This window comes from Heterodontus francisci, unplaced genomic scaffold, assembly GCF_036365525.1.
Source record: "Heterodontus francisci isolate sHetFra1 unplaced genomic scaffold, sHetFra1.hap1 HAP1_SCAFFOLD_73, whole genome shotgun sequence".
Classification (NCBI taxonomy): domain Eukaryota; kingdom Metazoa; phylum Chordata; class Chondrichthyes; order Heterodontiformes; family Heterodontidae; genus Heterodontus; species Heterodontus francisci.
This window is the reverse complement of record NW_027142236.1, coordinates 7,100,253-7,123,937: the sequence shown is the minus strand read 5'-3', so window position 1 is coordinate 7,123,937 and position 23,685 is coordinate 7,100,253.

Below are 23,685 nucleotides of genomic sequence, written 5' to 3'. Positions count from 1 at the left end.
ACACAAGGCCTGGAGGAAATACTGAACTGTCACAAATTTAAACACAGGGCCTGGAGGAAATACTGAACTGTCACAAATTTAAACACAGGGCCTGGAGGAAATACTGAACTGTCACAAATTTAAACACAAGGCCTGGAGGAAATACTGAACTGTCACAAATTTAAACACAAGGCCTGGAGGAAATACTGAACTGTCACAAATTTAAACACAGGGCCTGGAGGGAATACTGAACTGTCACAAATTTAAACACGAGGCCTGGAGGAAATACTGAACTGTCACAAATTTAAACACAAGGCCTGGAGGAAATACTGAACTGTCACAAATTTAAACACAAGGCCTGGAGGAAATACTGAACTGTCACAAATTTAAACACAAGGCCTGGAGGAAATACTGAACTGTCACAAATGTAAACACTGGGGCTGGAGGAAATACTGAACTGTCACAAATTTAAACACAGGGCCGGGAGGAAATACTGAACTGTCACAAATTTAAACACAAGGCCTGGAGGAAATACTGAACTGTCACAAATTTAAACACAAGGCCTGGAGTAAATACTGAACTCTCACAAATTTAAACACAAGGCCTGGAGGGAATACTGAACTGTCACAAATTTAAACACAGGGTCTGGAGTAAATACTGAACTGTCACAAATTTAAACACAAGGCCTGGAGGAAATACTGAACTGTCACAAATTTAAACACAGGGCCTGGAGGAAATACTGAACTGTCACAAATTTAAACACAAGGCCTGGAGGAAATACTGAACTGTCACAAATTTAAACACAAGGCCTGGAGGAAATACTGAACTGTCACAAATTTAAACACAAGGCCTGGAGGAAATACTGAACTGTCACAAATTTAAACACAAGGCCTGGAGGAAATACTGAACTGTCAAAAATTTAAACACAAGGCCTGGAGGAAATACTGAACTGTCACAAATTTAAACACAGGGCCTGGAGGAAATACTGAACTGTCACAAATTTAAACACAAGGCCTGGAGGAAATACTGAACTGTCACAAATTTAAACACAAGGCCTGGAGGAAATACTGAACTGTCACAAATTTAAACACAAGGCCTGGAGGAAATACTGAACTGTCACAAATTTAAACACAAGGCCTGGAGGAAATACTGAACTGTCACAAATTTAAACACAAGGCCTGGAGGAAATACTGAACTGTCACAAATTTAAACACAAGGCCTGGAGGAAATACTGAACTGTCACAAATTTAAACACAAGGCCTGGAGGAAATACTGAACTGTCACAAATGTAAACACAGGGCCCGAAGGAAATACTGAACTGTTACAAATTTAAACACAAGGCCTGGTGGAAATACTGAACTGTCACAAATTTAAACACAAGGCCTGGAGGAAATACTGAACTGTCACAAATTTAAACACAAGGCCTGGAGGAAATACTGAACTGTCACAAATTTAAACACAAGGCCTGGAGGAAATACTGAACTGTCACAAATTTAAACACAAGGCCTGGAGGAAATACTGAACTGTCACAAATTTAAACACAAGGCCTGGAGGAAATACTGAACTGTCACAAATTTAAACACAAGGCCTGGAGGAAATACTGAACTGTCACAAATTTAAACACAAGGCCTGGAGGAAATACTGAACTGTCACAAATTTAAACACAAGGCCTGGAGGAAATACTGAACTGTCACAAATTTAAACACAAGGCCTGGAGGAAATACTGAACTGTCACAAATTTAAACACAGGGCCTGGAGGAAAGACTGAACTGTCACAAATTTAAACACAGGGCCTGGAGGAAATACTGAACTGTCACAAATTTAAACACAAGGCCTGGAGGAAATACTGAACTGTCACAAATTTAAACACAAGGCCTGGAGGAAATACTGAACTGTCACAAATTTAAACACAGGGCCTGGAGGAAATACTGAACTGTTACAAATTTAAACACAGGGCCTGGAGGGAAATACAGAACTGTCACAAATTTAAACACAAGGCCTGGAGGAAATACTGAACTGTCACAAATTTAAACACAGGGTCTGGAGGGAAATACTGAACTGTCACAAATTTAAACACAGGGTCTGGAGGAAATACTGAACTGTCACAAATTTAAACACAGGGTCTGGAGGGAAATACTGAACTGTCACAAATTTAAACACAAGGCCTGGAGGAAATACTGAACTGTCACAAATTTAAACACAGGGCCTGGAGGAAATACTGAACTGTCACAAATTTAAACACAGGGCCCGGAGGAAATACTGAACTGTCACAAATTTAAACACAGGGTCTGGAGGAAATACTGAACTGTCACAAATTTAAACACAAGGCCTGGAGGAAATACTGAACTGTCACAAATTTAAACACAAGGCCTGGAGGAAATACTGAACTGTCACAAATTTAAACACAGGGTCTGGAGGAAATACTGAACTGTCACAAATTTAAACACAGGGTCTGGAGGAAATACTGAACTGTCACAAATTTAAACACAAGGCCTGGAGGAAATTCTGAACTGTCACAAATTTAAACACAAGGCCTGGAGGAAATACTGAACTGTCACAAATTTAAACACAAGGCCTGGAGGAAATACTGAACTGTCACAAATTTAAACACAGGGTCTGGAGGAAATACTGAACTGTCACAAATTTAAACACAGGGTCTGGAGGAAATACTGAACTGTCACAAATTTAAACACAAGGCCTGGAGGAAATTCAGAACTGTCACAAATTTAAACACAAGGCCTGGAGGAAATACTGAACTGTCACAAATTTAAACACAGGGCCTGGAGGAAATACTGAACTGTCACAAATTTAAACACAGGGCCTGGAGGAAATACTGAACTGTCACAAATTTAAACACAGGGCCTGGAGGAAATACTGAACTGTTACAAATTTAAACACAGGGCCTGGAGGAAATACTGAACTGTTACAAATTTAAACACAGGGCCTGGAGGGAAATACTGAACTGTCACAAATTTAAACACAGGGCCTGGAGGAAATACTGAACTGTCACAAATTTAAACACAAGTTCTGGAGGAAATACTGAACTGTCACAAATTTAAACACAAGGTCTGGAGGAAATACTGAACTGTCACAAATTTAAACACAAGGCCTGGAGGAAATACTGAACTGTGACAAATTTAAACACAAGGCCTGGAGGAAATACTGAACTGTCACAAATTTAAACACAGGGCCTGGAGGAAATACTGAACTGTCACAAATTTAAACACAAGGTCTGGAGGAAATACTGAACTGTCACAAATTTAAACACAAGGCCTGGAGGAAATACTGAACTGTCACAAATTTAAACACAAGGCCTGGAGGAAATACTGAACTGTCACAAATTTAAACACAAGGTCTGGAGGAAATACTGAACTGTTACAAATTTAAACACAAGGCCTGGAGGAAGTACTGAACTGTCACAAATTTAAACACAAGGCCTGGAGGAAATACTGAACTGTCACAAATTTAAACACAAGGCCTGGAGGAAATACTGAACTGTCACAAATTTAAACACAAGGCCTGGAGGAAATACTGAACTGTCACTAATTTAAACACAGGGCCTGGAGGAAATACTGAACTGTCACAAATTTAAACACAAGGCCTGGAGGAAATACTGAACTGTCACAAATTTAAACATAGGGCCTGGAGGAAATACTGAACTGTCACAAATTTAAACACAGGGCCTGGAGGAAATACTGAACTGTCACAAATTTAAACACAGGGCCTGGAGGAAATACTGAACTGTCACAAATTTAAACACAGGGCCTGCAGGAAATACTGAACTGTCACAAATTTAAACACAGGGCCTGGAGGAAATACTGAACTGTCACAAATTTAAACACAAGGCCTGGAGGAAATACTGAACTGTCACAAATTTAAACACAGGGCCTGGAGGAAATACTGAACTGTCACAAATTTAAACACAAGGCCTGGAGGAAATACTGAACTGTCACAAATTTAAACACAGGGCCTGGAGGAAATACTGAACTGTCACAAATTTAAACACAGGGCCTGGAGGAAATACTGAACTGTCACAAATTTAAACACAAGGCCTGTAGTAAATACTGAACTGTAACAAATTTAAACACAGGGCCTGGAGGAAATACTGAACTGTCACAAATTTAAACACAGGGCCTGGAGGAAATACTGAACTTTCACAAATTTAAACACAGGGCCTGGAGGAAATACTGAACTGTCACAAATTTAAACACAAGGCCTGGAAGAAATACTGAACTGTCACAAATTTAAACACAGGGCCTGGAGGAAATACTGAACTGTCACAAATTTAAACACAAGGCCTGGAGGAAATACTGAACTGTCACAAATTTAAACACAGGGGCTGGAGGGAATACTGAACTGTCACAAATTTAAACACAAGGTCTGGAGGAAATACTGAACTGTCACAAATTTAAACACAAGGCCTGGAGGGAATACTGAACTGTCACAAATTTAAACACAAGGCCTGGAGGAAATACTGAACTGTCACAAATGTAAACACAAGGCCTGGAGGAAATACTGAACTGTCACAAATTTAAACACAAGGCCTGGAGGAAATACTGAACTGTCACAAATGTAAACACAAGGCCTGGAGGAAATACTGAACTGTCACAAATTTAAACACAAGGCCTGGAGGAAATACTGAACTGTCACAAATTTAAACACAGGGCCTGGAGGAAATACTGAACTGTCACAAATTTAAACACAGGGCCTGGAGGAAATACTGAACTGTCACAAATTTAAACACAGGGCCTGGAGGAAATACTGAACTGTTACAAATTTAAACACAGGGCCTGGAGGAAATACTGAACTGTTACAAATTTAAACACAGGGCCTGGAGGGAAATACTGAACTGTCACAAATTTAAACACAGGGCCTGGAGGAAATACTGAACTGTCACAAATTTAAACACAAGGTCTGGAGGAAATACTGAACTGTCACAAATTTAAACACAAGGTCTGGAGGAAATACTGAACTGTCACAAATTTAAACACAAGGCCTGGAGGAAATACTGAACTGTGACAAATTTAAACACAAGGCCTGGAGGAAATACTGAACTGTCACAAATTTAAACACAGGGCCTGGAGGAAATACTGAACTGTCACAAATTTAAACACAAGGTCTGGAGGAAATACTGAACTGTCACAAATTTAAACACAAGGCCTGGAGGAAATACTGAACTGTCACAAATTTAAACACAAGGCCTGGAGGTAATACTGAACTGTCACAAATTTAAACACAAGGTCTGGAGGAAATACTGAACTGTTACAAATTTAAACACAAGGCCTGGAGGAAATACTGAACTGTCACAAATTTAAACACAAGGCCTGGAGGAAATACTGAACTGTCACAAATTTAAACACAAGGCCTGGAGGAAATACTGAACTGTCACAAATTTAAACACAAGGCCTGGAGGAAATACTGAACTGTCACTAATTTAAACACAGGGCCTGGAGGAAATACTGAACTGTCACAAATTTAAGCACAAGGCCTGGAGGAAATACTGAACTGTCACAAATTTAAACATAGGGCCTGGAGGAAATACTGAACTGTCACAAATTTAAACACAGGGCCTGGAGGAAATACTGAACTGTCACAAATTTAAACACAGGGCCTGGAGGAAATACTGAACTGTCACAAATTTAAACACAGGGCCTGGAGGAAATACTGAACTGTCACAAATTTAAACACAGGGCCTGGAGGAAATACTGAACTGTCACAAATTTAAACACAGGGCCTGGAGGAAATACTGAACTGTCACAAATTTAAACACAGGGCCTGGAGGAAATACTGAAATGTCACAAATTTAAACACAAGGCCTGGAGGGAATACTGAACTGTCACAAATTTAAACACAGGGCCTGGAGGAAATACTGAACTGTCACAAATTTAAACACAAGGCCTGGAGGAAATACTGAACTGTCACAAATTTAAACACAGGGCCTGGAGGAAATACTGAACTGTCACAAATTTAAACACAAGGCCTGGAGGAAATACTGAACTGTCACAAATTTAAACACAAGGCCTGGAGGAAATACTGAACTGTCACAAATTTAAACACAAGGCCTGTAGTAAATACTGAACTGTCACAAATTTAAACACAAGGCCTGGAGGAAATACTGAACTGTCACAAATTTAAACACAAGGCCTGTAGTAAATACTGAACTGTCACAAATTTAAACACAAGGCCTGGAGGAAATACTGAACTGTCACAAATTTAAACACAGGGCCTGGAGGAAATACTGAACTGTCACAAATTTAAACACAAGGCCTGTAGTAAATACTGAACTGTAACAAATTTAAACACAGGGCCTGGAGGAAATACTGAACTGTCACAAATTTAAACACAGGGCCTGGAGGAAATACTGAACTGTCACAAATTTAAACACAGGGCCTGGAGGAAATACTGAACTGTCACAAATTTAAACACAAGGCCTGGAAGAAATACTGAACTGTCACAAATTTAAACACAGGGCCTGGAGGAAATACTGAACTGTCACAAATTTAAACACAAGGCCTGGAGGAAATACTGAACTGTCACAAATTTAAACACAGGGGCTGGAGGGAATACTGAACTGTCACAAATTTAAACACATGGCCTGGAGGAAATACTGAACTGTCACATATTTAAACACAAGGCCTGGAGGAAATACTGAACTGTCACAAATTTAAACACAAGGCCTGGAGGAAATACTGAACAGTCACAAATTTAAACACAGGGTCTGGAGGAAATACTGAACTGTCACAAATTTAAACACAAGGCCTGGAGGAAATACTGAACTGTCACAAATTTAAACACAAGGCCTGGAGGAAATACTGAACTGTCACAAATTTAAACACAAGGCCTGGAGGAAATACTGAACTGTCACAAATTTAAACACAAGGCCTGGAGGAAATACTGAACTGTCACAAATTTAAACACAGGGCCTGGAGGAAATACTGAACTGTCACAAATTTAAACACAAGGCCTGGAGGAAATACTGAACTGTCACAAATTTAAACACAAGGCCTGGAGGGAATACTGAACTGTCACAAATTTAAACACAAGGCCTGGAGGAAATACTGAACTGTCACAAATTTAAACACAGGGCCTGGAGGAAATACTGAACTGTCACAAATTTAAACACAGGGCCTGGAGGAAATACTGAACTGTCACAAATTTAAACACAAGGCCTGGAGGAAATACTGAACTGTCACAAATTTAAACACAAGGTCTGGAGGAAATACTGGTCTGTCACAAATTTAAACACAAGGCCTGGAGGGAAATACTGAACTGTCACAAATTTAAACACAAGGCCTGGAGGAAATACTGAACTGTCACAAATTTAAACACAAGGCCTGGAGGAAATACTGAACTGTCACAAATTTAAACACAAGGCCTGGAGGTAATACTGAACTGTCACAAATTTAAACACAAGGCCTGGAGGAAATACTGAACTGTCACAAATTTAAACACAGGGCCTGGAGGAAATACTGAACTGTCACAAATTTAAACACAGGGTTTAGAGGAAATACTGAACTGTCACAAATTTAAACACAAGGTCTGGAGGGAATACTGAACTGTCACAAATTTAAACACAGGGCCTGGAGGAAATGCTGAACTGTCACAAATTTAAACACAAGGCCTGGAGGAAATACTGAACTGTCACAAATTTAAACACAAGGCCTGGAGGAAATACTGAACTGTCACAAATTTAAACACAAGGCCTGGAGGAAATACTGAACTGTCACAAATTTAAACACAGGGTTTAGAGGAAATACTGAACTGTCACAAATTTAAACACAGGGTTTAGAGGAAATACTGAACTGTCACAAATTTAAACACAAGGCCTGGAGGAAATACTGAACTGTCACAAATTTAAACACAAGGCCTGGAGGAAATACTGAACTGTCACAAATTTAAACACAGGGCCTGGAGGAAATACTGAACTGTCACAAATTTAAACACAGGGTTTAGAGGAAATACTGAACTGTCACAAATTTAAACACAAGGCCTGGAGGGAATACTGAACTGTCACAAATTTAAACACAGGGCCTGGAGGAAATGCTGAACTGTCACAAATTTAAACACAGGGCCTGGAGGAAATACTGAACTGTCACAAATTTAAACACAAGGCCTGGAGGAAATACTGAACTGTCACAAATTTAAACACAAGGCCTGGAGGAAATACTGAACTGTCACAAATTTAAACACAAGGCCGGGAGGAAATGCTGAACTGTCACAAATTTAAACACAGGGCCTGGAGGAAATACTGAACTGTCACAAATTTAAACACAAGGCCTGGAGGAAATACTGAACTGTCACAAATTTAAACACAAGGTCTGGAGGAAATACTGAACTGTCACAAATTTAAACACAAGGCCTGGAGGTAATACTGAACTGTCACAAATTTAAACACAAGGTCTGGAGGAAATACTGAACTGTCACAAATTTAAACACAGGGCCTGGAGGAACTACTGAACTGTCACAAATTTAAACACAAGGTCTGGAGGAAATACTGAACTGTCACAAATTTAAACACAGGGCCTGGAGGAACTACTGAACTGTCACAAATTTAAACACAAGGTCTGGAGGAAATACTGAACTGTCACAAATTTAAACACAAGGCCTGGAGGTAATACTGAACTGTCACAAATTTAAACACAAGGCCTGGAGGAAATACTGAACTGTCACAAATTTAAACACAGGGCCTGGAGGAAATACTGAACTGTCACAAATTTAAACACAGGGTTTAGAGGAAATACTGAACTGTCACAAATTTAAACACAAGGCCTGGAGGGAATACTGAACTGTCACAAATTTAAACACAGGGCCTGGAGGAAATACTGAACTGTCACAAATTTAAACACAGGGCCTGGAGGAAATACTGAACTGTCACAAATTTAAACACAAGGCCTGGAGGAAATACTGAACTGTCACAAATTTAAACACAAGGCCTGGAGGAAATACTGAACTGTCACAAATTTAAACACAAGGCCGGGAGGAAATGCTGAACTGTCACAAATTTAAACACAAGGCCTGGAGGAAATACTGAACTGTCACAAATTTAAACACAAGGCCGGGCGCAAATACTGAACTGTCACAAATTTAAACACAGGGCCTGGAGGAAATACTGAACTGTCACAAATTGAAACACAAGGCCTGGAGGAAATACTGAACTGTCACAAATTTAAACACAAGGCCTGGAGGAAATACTGAACTGTCACAAATTTAAACACAGGGCCTGGAGGAAATACTGAACTGTCACAAATTTAAACACAAGGCCTGGAGGAAATACTGAACTGTCACAAATTTAAACACAGGGCCTGGAGGAAATACTGAACTGTCACAAATTTAAACACAAGGCCTGGAGGAAATACTGAAATGTCACAAATTTAAACACAGGGCCTGGAGGAAATACTGAACTGTCACAAATTTAAACACAAGGCCTGGAGGGAAATACTGAACTGTCACAAATTTAAACACAGGGCCTGGAGGAAATACTGAACTGTCACAAATTTAAACACAAGGCCTGGAGGAAATACTGAACTGTCGCAAATTTAAACACAGGGCCTGGAGGGAATACTGAACTGTCACAAATTTAAACACAGGGCCTGGAGGGAATACTGAACTGTCACAAATTTAAACACAGGGCCTGGAGGAAATACTGAACTGTCACAAATTTAAACACAAGGCCTGGAGGAAATACTGAACTGTCACAAATTTAAACACAAGGCCTGGAGGAAATACTTAACTGTCACAAATTTAAACACAAGGCCTGGAGGAAATACTGAACTGTCACAAATTTAAACACAAGGCCTGGAGGAAATACTGAACTGTCACAAATTTAAACACAGGGCCTGTAGTAAATACTGAACTGTCACAAATTTAAACACAAGGCCTGGAGGAAATACTGAACTGTTACAAATTTAAACACAAGGCCTGGAGGGAATACTGAACTGTTACAAATTTAAACACAAGGCCTGGAGGAAATACTGAACTGTCACAACTTTAAACACAGGGCCTGGAGGAAATACTGAACTGTCACAAATTTAAACACAAGGCCTGGAGGAAATACTGAACTGTCACAAATTTAAACACAAGGCCGGGAGGAAATGCTGAACTGTCACAAATTTAAACACAGGGCCTGGAGGAAATACTGAACTGTCACAAATTTAAACACAAGGCCTGGAGGAAATACTGAACTGTCACAAATTTAAACACAAGGTCTGGAGGAAATACTGGTCTGTCACAAATTTAAACACAAGGCCTGGAGGTAATACTGAACTGTCACAAATTTAAACACAAGGCCTGGAGGAAATACTGAACTGTCACAAATTTAAACACAGGGCCTGGAGGAAATACTGAACTGTCACAAATTTAAACACAGGGTTTAGAGGAAATACTGAACTGTCACAAATTTAAACACAAGGCCTGGAGGGAATACTGAACTGTCACAAATTTAAACACAGGGCCTGGAGGAAATACTGAACTGTCACAAATTTAAACACAGGGCCTGGAGGAAATACTGAACTGTCACAAATTTAAACACAAGGCCTGGAGGAAATACTGAACTGTCACAAATTTAAACACAAGGCCGGGAGGAAATGCTGAACTGTCACAAATTTAAACACAAGGCCTGGAGGAAATACTGAACTGTCACAAATTTAAACACAAGGCCGGGCGCAAATACTGAACTGTCACAAATTTAAACACAGGGCCTGGAGGAAATACTGAACTGTCACAAATTGAAACACAAGGCCTGGAGGAAATACTGAACTGTCACAAATTTAAACACAAGGCCTGGAGGAAATACTGAACTGTCACAAATTTAAACACAGGGCCTGGAGGAAATACTGAACTGTCACAAATTTAAACACAAGGCCTGGAGGAAATACTGAACTGTCACAAATTTAAACACAGGGCCTGGAGGAAATACTGAACTGTCACAAATTTAAACACAAGGCCTGGAGGAAATACTGAAATGTCACAAATTTAAACACAGGGCCTGGAGGAAATACTGAACTGTCACAAATTTAAACACAAGGCCTGGAGGAAATACTGAACTGTCACAAATTTAAACACAGGGCCTGGAGGGAATACTGAACTGTCACAAATTTAAACACAGGGCCTGGAGGGAATACTGAACTGTCACAAATTTAAACACAGGGCCTGGAGGAAATACTGAACTGTCACAAATTTAAACACAAGGCCTGGAGGAAATACTGAACTGTCACAAATTTAAACACAAGGCCTGGAGGAAATACTGAACTGTCACAAATTTAAACACAGGGCCTGTAGTAAATACTGAACTGTCACAAATTTAAACACAAGGCCTGGAGGAAATACTGAACTGTTACAAATTTAAACACAAGGCCTGGAGGGAATACTGAACTGTTACAAATTTAAACACAAGGCCTGGAGGAAATACTGAACTGTCACAAATTTAAACACAAGGCCTGGAGGAAATACTGAACTGTCACAAATTTAAACACAAGGCCGGGAGGAAATGCTGAACTGTCACAAATTTAAACACAGGGCCTGGAGGAAATACTGAACTGTCACAAATTTAAACACAAGGCCTGGAGGAAATACTGAACTGTCACAAATTTAAACACAAGGTCTGGAGGAAATACTGGTCTGTCACAAATTTAAACACAAGGCCTGGAGGTAATACTGAACTGTCACAAATTTAAACACAAGGCCTGGAGGAAATACTGAACTGTCACAAATTTAAACACAGGGCCTGGAGGAAATACTGAACTGTCACAAATTTAAACACAGGGTTTAGAGGAAATACTGAACTGTCACAAATTTAAACACAAGGCCTGGAGGGAATACTGAACTGTCACAAATTTAAACACAGGGCCTGGAGGAAATACTGAACTGTCACAAATTTAAACACAGGGCCTGGAGGAAATACTGAACTGTCACAAATTTAAACACAAGGCCTGGAGGAAATACTGAACTGTCACAAATTTAAACACAAGGCCGGGAGGAAATGCTGAACTGTCACAAATTTAAACACAAGGCCTGGAGGAAATACTGAACTGTCACAAATTTAAACACAAGGCCGGGCGCAAATACTGAACTGTCACAAATTTAAACACAGGGCCTGGAGGAAATACTGAACTGTCACAAATTGAAACACAAGGCCTGGAGGAAATACTGAACTGTCACAAATTTAAACACAAGGCCTGGAGGAAATACTGAACTGTCACAAATTTAAACACAGGGCCTGGAGGAAATACTGAACTGTCACAAATTTAAACACAAGGCCTGGAGGAAATACTGAACTGTCACAAATTTAAACACAGGGCCTGGAGGAAATACTGAACTGTCACAAATTTAAACACAAGGCCTGGAGGAAATACTGAAATGTCACAAATTTAAACACAGGGCCTGGAGGAAATACTGAACTGTCACAAATTTAAACACAAGGCCTGGAGGAAATACTGAACTGTCGCAAATTTAAACACAGGGCCTGGAGGGAATACTGAACTGTCACAAATTTAAACACAGGGCCTGGAGGGAATACTGAACTGTCACAAATTTAAACACAGGGCCTGGAGGAAATACTGAACTGTCACAAATTTAAACACAAGGCCTGGAGGAAATACTGAACTGTCACAAATTTAAACACAAGGCCTGGAGGAAATACTTAACTGTCACAAATTTAAACACAAGGCCTGGAGGAAATACTGAACTGTCACAAATTTAAACACAAGGCCTGGAGGAAATACTGAACTGTCACAAATTTAAACACAAGGCCTGGAGGGAATACTGAACTGTTACAAATTTAAACACAGGGTTTGGAGGAAATACTGAACTGTCACAAATTTAAACACAGGGTCTGGAGGAAATACTGAACTGTCACAAATTTAAACACAGGGCCTGGAGGAAATACTGAACTGTCACAAATTTAAACACAAGGCCTGGAAGAAATACTGAACTGTCACAAATTTAAACACAGGGCCTGGAGTAAATACTGAACTGTCACAAATTTAAACACAGGGCCTGGAGGAAATACTGAACTGTCACTAATTTAAACACAAGGCCTGGAGGAAATACTGAACTGTCACAAATTTAAACACAAGGCCTGGAGGAAATACTGAACTGTCACAAATTTAAACACAAGGCCTGGAGGGAATACTGAACTGTCACAAATTTAAACACAGGGTCTGGAGGAAATACTGAACTGTCACAAATTTAAACACAAGGCCTGGAGGAAATACTGAACTGTCACAAATTTAAACACAAGGCCTGGAGGAAATACTTAACTGTCACAAATTTAAACACAAGGCCTGGAGGAAATACTGAACTGTCACAAATTTAAACACAAGGCCTGGAGGAAATACTGAACTGTCACAAATTTAAACACAAGGCCTGGAGGGAATACTGAACTGTTACAAATTTAAACACAGGGTTTGGAGGAAATACTGAACTGTCACAAATTTAAACACAGGGTCTGGAGGAAATACTGAACTGTCACAAATTTAAACACAGGGCCTGGAGGAAATACTGAACTGTCACAAATTTAAACACAAGGCCTGGAAGAAATACTGAACTGTCACAAATTTAAACACAGGGCCTGGAGTAAATACTGAACTGTCACAAATTTAAACACAGGGCCTGGAGGAAATACTGAACTGTCACTAATTTAAACACAAGGCCTGGAGGAAATACTGAACTGTCACAAATTTAAACACAAGGCCTGGAGGAAATACTGAACTGTCACAAATTTAAACACAAGGCCTGGAGGAAATACTGAACTGTCACAAATTTAAACACAGGGTCTGGAGGAAATACTGAACTGTCACAAATTTAAACACAAGGCCTGGAGGAAATACTGAACTGTCACAAATTTAAACACAGGGCCTGGAGGAAATACTGAACTGTCACAAATTTAAACACAAGGCCGGGAGGAAATGCTGAACTGTCACAAATTTAAACACAAGGCCTGGAGGAAATACTGAACTGTCACAAATTTAAACACAAGGCCGGGCGGAAATACTGAACTGTCACAAATTTAAACACAGGGCCTGGAGGGAATACTGAACTGTCACAAATTTAAACACAGGGCCTGGAGGAAATACTGAACTGTCACAAATTTAAACACAGGGCCTGGAGGAAATACTGAACTGTCACAAATTTAAACACAAGGCCTGGAGGAAATACTGAACTGTCACAAATTTAAACACAAGGCCGGGAGGAAATGCTGAACTGTCACAAATTTAAACACAAGGCCTGGAGGAAATACTGAACTGTCACAAATTTAAACACAAGGCCGGGCGGAAATACTGAACTGTCACAAATTTTAACACAGGGCCTGGAGGAAATACTGAACTGTCACAAATTTTAACACAGGGCCTGGAGGAAATACTGAACTGTCACAAATTGAAACACAGGGCCTGGAGGAAATACTGAACTGTCACAAATTTAAACACAGGGCCTGGAGGAAATACTGAACTGTCACAAATTTAAACACAAGGCCTGGAGGAAATACTGAACTGTCACAAATTTAAACACAAGGCCTGGAGGAAATACTGAACTGTCACAAATTTAAACACAAGGCCTGGAGGAAATACTGAACTGTCACAAATTTAAACACAGGGCCTGGAGAAAATACTGAACTGTCACAAATTTAAACACAAGGCCTGGAGGAAATACTGAACTGTCACAAATTTAAACACAAGGCCTGGAGGAAATACTGAACTGTCACAAATTTAAACACAAGGCCTGGAGGAAATACTGAACTGTTACAAATTTAAACACAAGGCCTGGAGGGAAATACTGAACTGTCACAAATTTAAACACAGGGCCTGGAGGAAATACTGAACTGTCACAAATTTAAACACAGGGCCTGGAGGAAATACTGAACTGTCGCAAATTTAAACACAGGGCCTGGAGGGAATACTGAACTGTCACAAATTTAAACACAGGGCCTGGAGGAAATACTGAACTGTCACAAATTTAAACACAGGGCCTGGAGGGAAATACTGAAATGTCACAAATTTAAACACAGGGCCTGGAGGAAATACTGAACTGTCGCAAATTTAAACACAGGGCCTGGAGGGAATACTGAACTGTCACAAATTTAAACACAGGGCCTGGAGGAAATACTGAACTGTCACAAATTTAAATACAGGGCCTGGAGGAAATACTGAACTGTCACAAATTTAAACACAAGGCCTGGAGGGAATACTGAACTGTCACAAATTTAAACACAAGGACTGGAGGAAATACTGAACTGTCACAAATTTAAACACAAGGACTGGAGGAAATACTGAACTGTCACAAATTTAAACACAAGGCCTGGAGGGAATACTGAACTGTCACAAATTTAAACACAGGGCCCGGAGGAAATACTGAACTGTCACAAATTTAAACACAAGGCCTGGAGGAAATACTGAACTGTCACAAATTTAAACACAGGGCCTGGAGGAAATACAGAATTGTCACAAATTTAAACACAGGGTCTGGAGGAAGTACTGAACTGTCACAAATTTAAACACTAGGTCTGGAGGAAATACTGAACTGTCACAAATTTAAACACTAGGTCTGGAGGAAATACTGAACTGTCACAAATTTAAACACAAGGCCTGGAGGAAATACTGAACTGTCACAAATTTAAACACAGGGTCTGGAGGAAATACTGAACTGTCACAAATTTAAACACTAGGTCTGGAGGAAATACTGAACTGTCACAAATTTAAACACAAGGCCTGGAGGAAATACTTAACTGTCACAAATTTAAACACAGGGCCTGGAGGAAACACTGTACTGTTACAAATTTAAACACAAGGCCTGGAGGAAATACTGAACTGTCACAAATTTAAACACAAGGCCTGGAGGAAATACTGAACTGTCACAAATTTAAACACAAGGCCTGGAGGAAATACTGAACTGTCACAAATTTAAACACAAGGCCTGGAGGAAATACTGAACTGTCACAAATTTAAACACAAGGCCTGGAGGAAATACTGAACTGTCACAAATTTAAACACAAGGCCTGGAGGAAATATTGAACTGTCACAAATTTAAACACAGGGCCTGGAGGAAATACTGAAGTGTCACAAATTTAAACACAGGGCCTGTAGTAAATACTGAACGGTCACAAATTTAAACACAAGGCCTGGAGGAAATACTGAACTGTCACAAATTTAAACACAAGGCCTGGAGGGAATACTGAACTGTCAGAAATTTAAACACAAGGCCTGGAGGGAATACTGAACTGTCACAAATTTAAACACAAGGCCTGGAGGGAATACTGAACTGTCACAAATTTAAACACAAGGCCTGGAGGAAATACTGAACTGTCACAAATTTAAACACAGGGCCTGGAGGAAATACTGAACTGTCACAAATTTAAACACAGGGCCTGTAGTAAATACTGAACTGTCACAAATTTAAACACAGTGGCTGGAGGAAATACTGAACTGTCACAAATTTAAACACAAGGCCTGGAGAAAATGCTGAACTGTCACAAATTTAAACACAGGGCCTGGAGGAAATACTGAACTGTCACAAATTTAAACACAAGGCCTGGAGGAAATACTGAACTGTCACAAATTTAAACACAAGGCCTGGAGTAAATACTGAACTGTCACAAATTTAAACACAAGGCCTGGAGTAAATACTGAACTGTCACAAATTTAAACACAAGGCCTGGAGTAAATACTGAACTGTCACAAATTTAAACACAGGGCCTGGAGTAAATACTGAACAGTCACAAATTTAAGCACAGGGCCTGGAGGAAATACTGAACTGTCACAAATTTAAACACAGGGCCTGGAGTAAATACTGAACTGTCACAAATTTAAACACAAGGCCTGGAGGAAATACTGAACTGTCACAAATTTAAACACAAGGCCTGGAGGAAATACTGAACTGTCACAAATTTAAACACAAGGCCTGGAGGAAATACTGAACTGTCACAAATTTAAACACAGGGCCTGGAGTAAATACTGAACTGTCACAAATTTAAACACAAGGCCTGGAGGAAATACTGAACTGTCACAAATTTGAACACAAGGCCTGGAGGAAATACTGAACTGTCACAAATTTAAACACAAGGCCTGGAGGAAATACTGAACTGTCACAAATTTAAACACAGGGCCTGGAGGGAATACTGAACTGTCACAAATTTAAACACAAGGGCCTGGAGGAAATACTGAACTGTCACAAATTTAAACACAAGGCCTGGAGGAAATACTGAACTGTCACAAATTTAAACACAAGGCCTGGAGGAAATACTGAACTGTCACAAATTTAAACACAAGGCCTGGAGGGAAATACTGAACTGTCACAAATTTAAACACAGGGCCTGGAGTAAATACTGAACTGTCACAAATTTAAACACAAGGCCTGGAGGGAAATACTGAACTGTCACAAATTTAAACACAAGGCCTGGAGGGAAATACTGAACTGTCACAAATTTAAACACAAGGCCTGGAGGGAAATACTGAACTGTCACAAATTTAAACACAAGGCCTGGAGGGAAATACTGAACTGTCACAAATTTAAACACAAGGCCTGGAGGAAATACTGAACTGTCACAAATTTAAACACAAGGCCTGGAGTAAATACTGAACTGTCACAAATTTAAACACAAGGCCTGGAGGGAAATACTGAACTGTCACAAATTTAAACACAAGGCCTGGAGGGAATAGTGAACTGTCACAAATTTAAACACAGGGACTGGAGGAAATACTGAACTGTCACAAATTTAAACACAGGGCCTGGAGGAAATACTGAACTGTCACAAATTTAAACACAAGGCCTGGAGGAAATACTGAACTGTCACCAATTTAAACACAAGGCCTGGAGGGAAATACTGAACTGTCACAAATTTAAACACAAGGCCTGGAGGGAAATACTGAACGGTCACAAATTTAAACACAAGGCCTGGAGGGAATACTGAACTGTCACAAATTTAAACACAAGGCCTGGAGGGAATACTGAACTGTCAGAAATTTAAACACAAGGCCTGGAGGGAATACTGAACTGTCACAAATTTAAACACAAGGCCTGGAGGGAATACTGAACTGTCACAAATTTAAACACAAGGCCTGGAGGAAATACTGAACTGTCACAAATTTAAACACAGGGCCTGGAGGAAATACTGAACTGTCACAAATTTAAACACAGGGCCTGTAGTAAATACTGAACTGTCACAAATTTAAACACAGTGGCTGGAGGAAATACTGAACTGTCACAAATTTAAACACAAGGCCTGGAGAAAATGCTGAACTGTCACAAATTTAAACACAGGGCCTGGAGGAAATACTGAACTGTCACAAATTTAAACACAAGGCCTGGAGGAAATACTGAACTGTCACAAATTTAAACACAAGGCCTGGAGTAAATACTGAACTGTCACAAATTTAAACACAAGGCCTGGAGTAAATACTGAACTGTCACAAATTTAAACACAAGGCCGGGCGGAAATACTGAACTGTCACAAATTTAAACACAGGGCCTGGAGTAAATACTGAACAGTCACAAATTTAAGCACAGGGCCTGGAGGAAATACTGAACTGTCACAAATTTAAACACAGGGCCTGGAGTAAATACTGAACTGTCACAAATTTAAACACAAGGCCTGGAGGAAATACTGAACTGTCACAAATTTAAACACAAGGCCTGGAGGAAATACTGAACTGTCACAAATTTAAACACAAGGCCTGGAGGAAATACTGAACTGTCACAAATTTAAACACAGGGCCTGGAGTAAATACTGAACTGTCACAAATTTAAACACAAGGCCTGGAGGAAATACTGAACTGTCACAAATTTGAACACAAGGCCTGGAGGAAATACTGAACTGTCACAAATTTAAACACAAGGCCTGGAGGAAATACTGAACTGTCACAAATTTAAACACAGGGCCTGGAGGGAATACTGAACTGTCACAAATTTAAACACAAGGGCCTGGAGGAAATACTGAACTGTCACAAATTTAAACACAAGGCCTGGAGGAAATACTGAACTGTCACAAATTTAAACACAAGGCCTGGAGGAAATACTGAACTGTCACAAATTTAAACACAAGGCCTGGAGGGAAATACTGAACTGTCACAAATTTAAACACAGGGCCTGGAGTAAATACTGAACTGTCACAAATTTAAACACAAGGCCTGGAGGGAAATACTGAACTGTCACAAATTTAAACACAAGGCCTGGAGGGAAATACTGAACTGTCACAAATTTAAACACAAGGCCTGGAGGGAAATACTGAACTGTCACAAATTTAAACACAAGGCCTGGAGGAAATACTGAACTGTCACAAATTTAAACACAAGGCCTGGAGTAAATACTGAACTGTCACAAATTTAAACACAAGGCCTGGAGGGAAATACTGAACTGTCACAAATTTAAACACAAGGCCTGGAGGGAATAGTGAACTGTCACAAATTTAAACACAGGGACTGGAGGAAATACTGAACTGTCACAAATTTAAACACAGGGCCTGGAGGAAATACTGAACTGTCACAAATTTAAACACAAGGCCTGGAGGAAATACTGAATTGTCACCAATTTAAACACAAGGCCTGGAGGGAAATACTGAACTGTCACAAATTTAAACACAAGGCCTGGAGGGAAATACTGAACTGTCACAAATTTAAACACAAGGCCTGGAGGGAAATACTGAACTGTCACAAATTTAAACACAAGGCCTGGAGGGAAATACTGAACTGTCACAAATTTAAACACAAGGCCTGGAGGGAAATACTGAACTGTCACAAATTTAAACACAAGGCCTGGAGGAAATACTGAACTGTCACAAATTTAAACACAAGGCCTGGAGTAAATACTGAACTGTCACAAATTTAAACACAAGGCCTGGAGGGAAATACTGAACTGTCACAAATTTAAACACAAGGCCTGGAGGGAATAGTGAACTGTCACAAATTTAAACACAGGGACTGGAGGAAATACTGAACTGTCACAAATTTAAACACAGGGCCTGGAGGAAATACTGAACTGTCACAAATTTAAACACAAGGCCTGGAGGAAATACTGAACTGTCACAAATTTAAACACAAGGACTGGAGGAAATACTGAACTGTCACAAATTTAAACACAAGGCCTGGAGTAAATACTGATCTGTCACAAATTTAAACACAGGGCCTGGAGGGAAATACTGAACTGTCACAAATTTAAACACAAGGCCTGGAGTAAATACTGAACTGTCACAAATTTAAACACAAGGCCTGGAGGGAAATACTGAACTGTCACAAATTTAAACACAAGGCCTGGAGTAAATACTGATCTGTCACAAATTTAAACACAGGGCCTGGAGTAAATACTGAACTGTCACAAATTTAAGCACAGGGCCTGGAGGAAATACTGAACTGTCACAAATTTAAACACAGGGCCTGGAGGAAATACTGAGCTGTCACAAATTTAAGCACAAGGCCTGGAGTAAATACTGAACTGTCACAAATTTAAACACAAGGCCTGGAGTAAATACTGAACTGTCACAAATTTAAGCACAAGGCCTGGAGGAAATACTGAACTGTCACAAATTTAAACACAATGCCTGGAGGAAATACTGAACTGTCACAAATTTAAACACAAGGCCTGGAGTAAATACTGAACTGTCACAAATTTAAACACAAGGCCTGGAGGAAATACTGAACTGTCACAAATTTAAACACAAGGCCTGGAGGAAATACTGAACTGTCACAAATTTAAACACAAGGCCTGGAGTAAATACTGAACTGTCACAAATTTAAACACAATGCCTGGAGTAAATACTGAATTGTCACCAATTTAAACACAAGGCCTGGAGGAAATACTGAACTGTCACAAATTTAAACACAAGGACTGGAGGAAATACTGAACTGTCACAAATTTAAACACAAGGCCTGGAGTAAATACTGATCTGTCACAAATTTAAACACAGGGCCTGGAGTAAATACTGAACTGTCACAAATTTAAACACAAGGCCTGGAGGGAAATACTGAACTGTCACAAATTTAAACACAAGGCCTGGAGTAAATACTGATCTGTCACAAATTTAAACACAGGGCCTGGAGTAAATACTGAACTGTCACAAATTTAAGCACAGGGCCTGGAGGAAATACTGAACTGTCACAAATTTAAACACAGGGCCTGGAGGAAATACTGAGCTGTCACAAATTTAAGCACAAGTCCTGGAGTAAATACTGAACTGTCACAAATTTAAACACAAGGCCTGGAGTAAATACTGAACTGTCACAAATTTAAGCACAAGGCCTGGAGGAAATACTGAACTGTCACAAATTTAAACACAATGCCTGGAGGAAATACTGAACTGTCACAAATTTAAACACAAGGCCTGGAGTAAATACTGAACTGTCAAAAATTTAAGCACAGGGCCTGGAGGGAAATACTGAACTGTCACAAATTTAAACACAGGGCTTGGAGGAAATACTGAACTGTTACAAATTTAAACACAAGGCCTGGAGGAAATACTGAACTGTCACAAATTTAAACACAAGGCCTGGAGTAAATACTGAACTGTCACAAATTTAAACACAAGGCCTGGAGTAAATACTGAACTGTCACAAATTTAAACACAGGGCTTGGAGGAAATACTGAACTGTTACAAATTTAAACACAAGGCCTGGAGTAAATACTGAACTGTCACAAATTTAAACACAGGGCTTGGAGGAAATACTGAACTGTCACAAATTTAAACACAGGGCTTGGAGGAAATACTGAACTGTTACAAATTTAAACACAAGGCCTGGAGTAAATACTGAACTGTCACAAATTTAAACACAAGGCCTGGAGGAAATACTGAACTGTCACAAATTTAAACACAAGGCCTGGAGTAAATACTGAACTGTCACAAATTTAAACACAGGGCTTGGAGGAAATACTGAACTGTTACAAATTTAAACACAAGGCCTGGAGGAAATACTGAACTGTCACAAATTTAAACACAAGGCCTGGAGTAAATACTGAACTGTCACAAATTTAAACACAAGGCCTGGAGTAAATACTGAACTGTCACAAATTTAAACACAAGGCCTGGAGTAAATACTGAACTGTCACAAATTTAAACACAGGGCCTGGAGGAAATACTGAACTGTCACAAATTTAAACACAGGGCCTGGAGGAAATACTGAACTGTCACAAATTTAAACACAAGGCCTGGAGGAAATACTGAACTGTCACAAATTTAAACACAAGGCCTGGAGTAAATACTGAACTGTCACAAATTTAAACACAAGGCCTGGAGTAAATACTGATCTGTCACAAATTTAAACACAGTGGCTGGAGGAAATACTGAACTGTCACAAATTTAAACACAAGGCCTGGAGAAAATGCTGAACTGTCACAAATTTAAACACAAGGCCTGGAGGAAATACTGAACTGTCACAAATTTAAACACAGGGCCTGGAGGAAATACTGAACTGTCACAAATTTAAACACAAGGCCTGGAGGAAATACTGAACTGTCACAAATTTAAACACAGGGCCTGGAGGAAATACTGAACTGTCACAAATTTAAACACAAGGCCTGGAGGAAATACTGAACTATCACAAATTTAAACACAAGGCCTGGTGGAAATACTGAACTATCACAAATTTAAACACAGGGCCTGGAGGAAATACTGAACTGTCACAAATTTAAACACAAGGCCTGGAGGAAATACTGAACTATCACAAATTTAAACACAAGGCCTGGAGGAAATACTGAACTGTCACAAATTTAAACACAAGGCCTGGAGGAAATACTGAACTGTCACAAATTTAAACACAGGGCCTGGAGGAAATACTGAACTGTCACAAATTTAAACACAAGGCCTGGAGGAAATACTGAACTGTCACAAATTTAAACACAGGGCCTGGAGGAAATACTGAACTGTCACAAATTTAAACACAAGGCCTGGAGGAAATACTGAACTGTCACAAATTTAAACACAGGGCCTGGAGGAAATACTGAACTGTCACAAATTTAAACACAAGGCCTGGAGGAAATACTGAACTATCACAAATTTAAACACAAGGCCTGGAGGAAATACTGAACTGTCACAAATTTAAACACAGGGCCTGGAGGAAATACTGAACTGTCACAAATTTAAACACAAGGCCTGGAGGAAATACTGAACTGTCACAAATTTAAACACAAGGCCTGGAGGAAATACTGAACTGTAACAAATTTAAACACAGGGTCTGGAGGAAATACTGAACTGTAACAAATTTAAACACAGGGCCTGGAGGAAATACTGAACTATCACAAATTTAAACACAAGGCCTGGAGGAAATACTGAACTGTCACAAATTTAAACACAAGGCCTGGAGGAAATACTGAACTGTCACAAATTTAAACACAAGGCCTGGAGGAAATACTGAACTGTCACAAATTTAAACACAAGGCCTGGAGGAAATACTGAACTGTAACAAATTTAAACACAAGGCCTGGAGGAAATACTGAACTGTCACAAATTTAAACACAAGGCCTGGAGGAAATACTGAACTGTAACAAATTTAAACACAAGGCCTGGAGGAAATACTGAACTGTCACAAATTTAAACACAAGGCCTGGAGGAAATACTGAACTGTCACAAATTTAAACACAAGGCCTGGAGGAAATACTGAACTGTAACAAATTTAAACACAAGGCCTGGAGGAAATACTGAACTGTCACAAATTTAAACACAGGGTCTGGAGGAAATACTGAACTGTCGCAATCGTAAACACAGGTCTTGGGGAAATACTGAACTGTCACAAC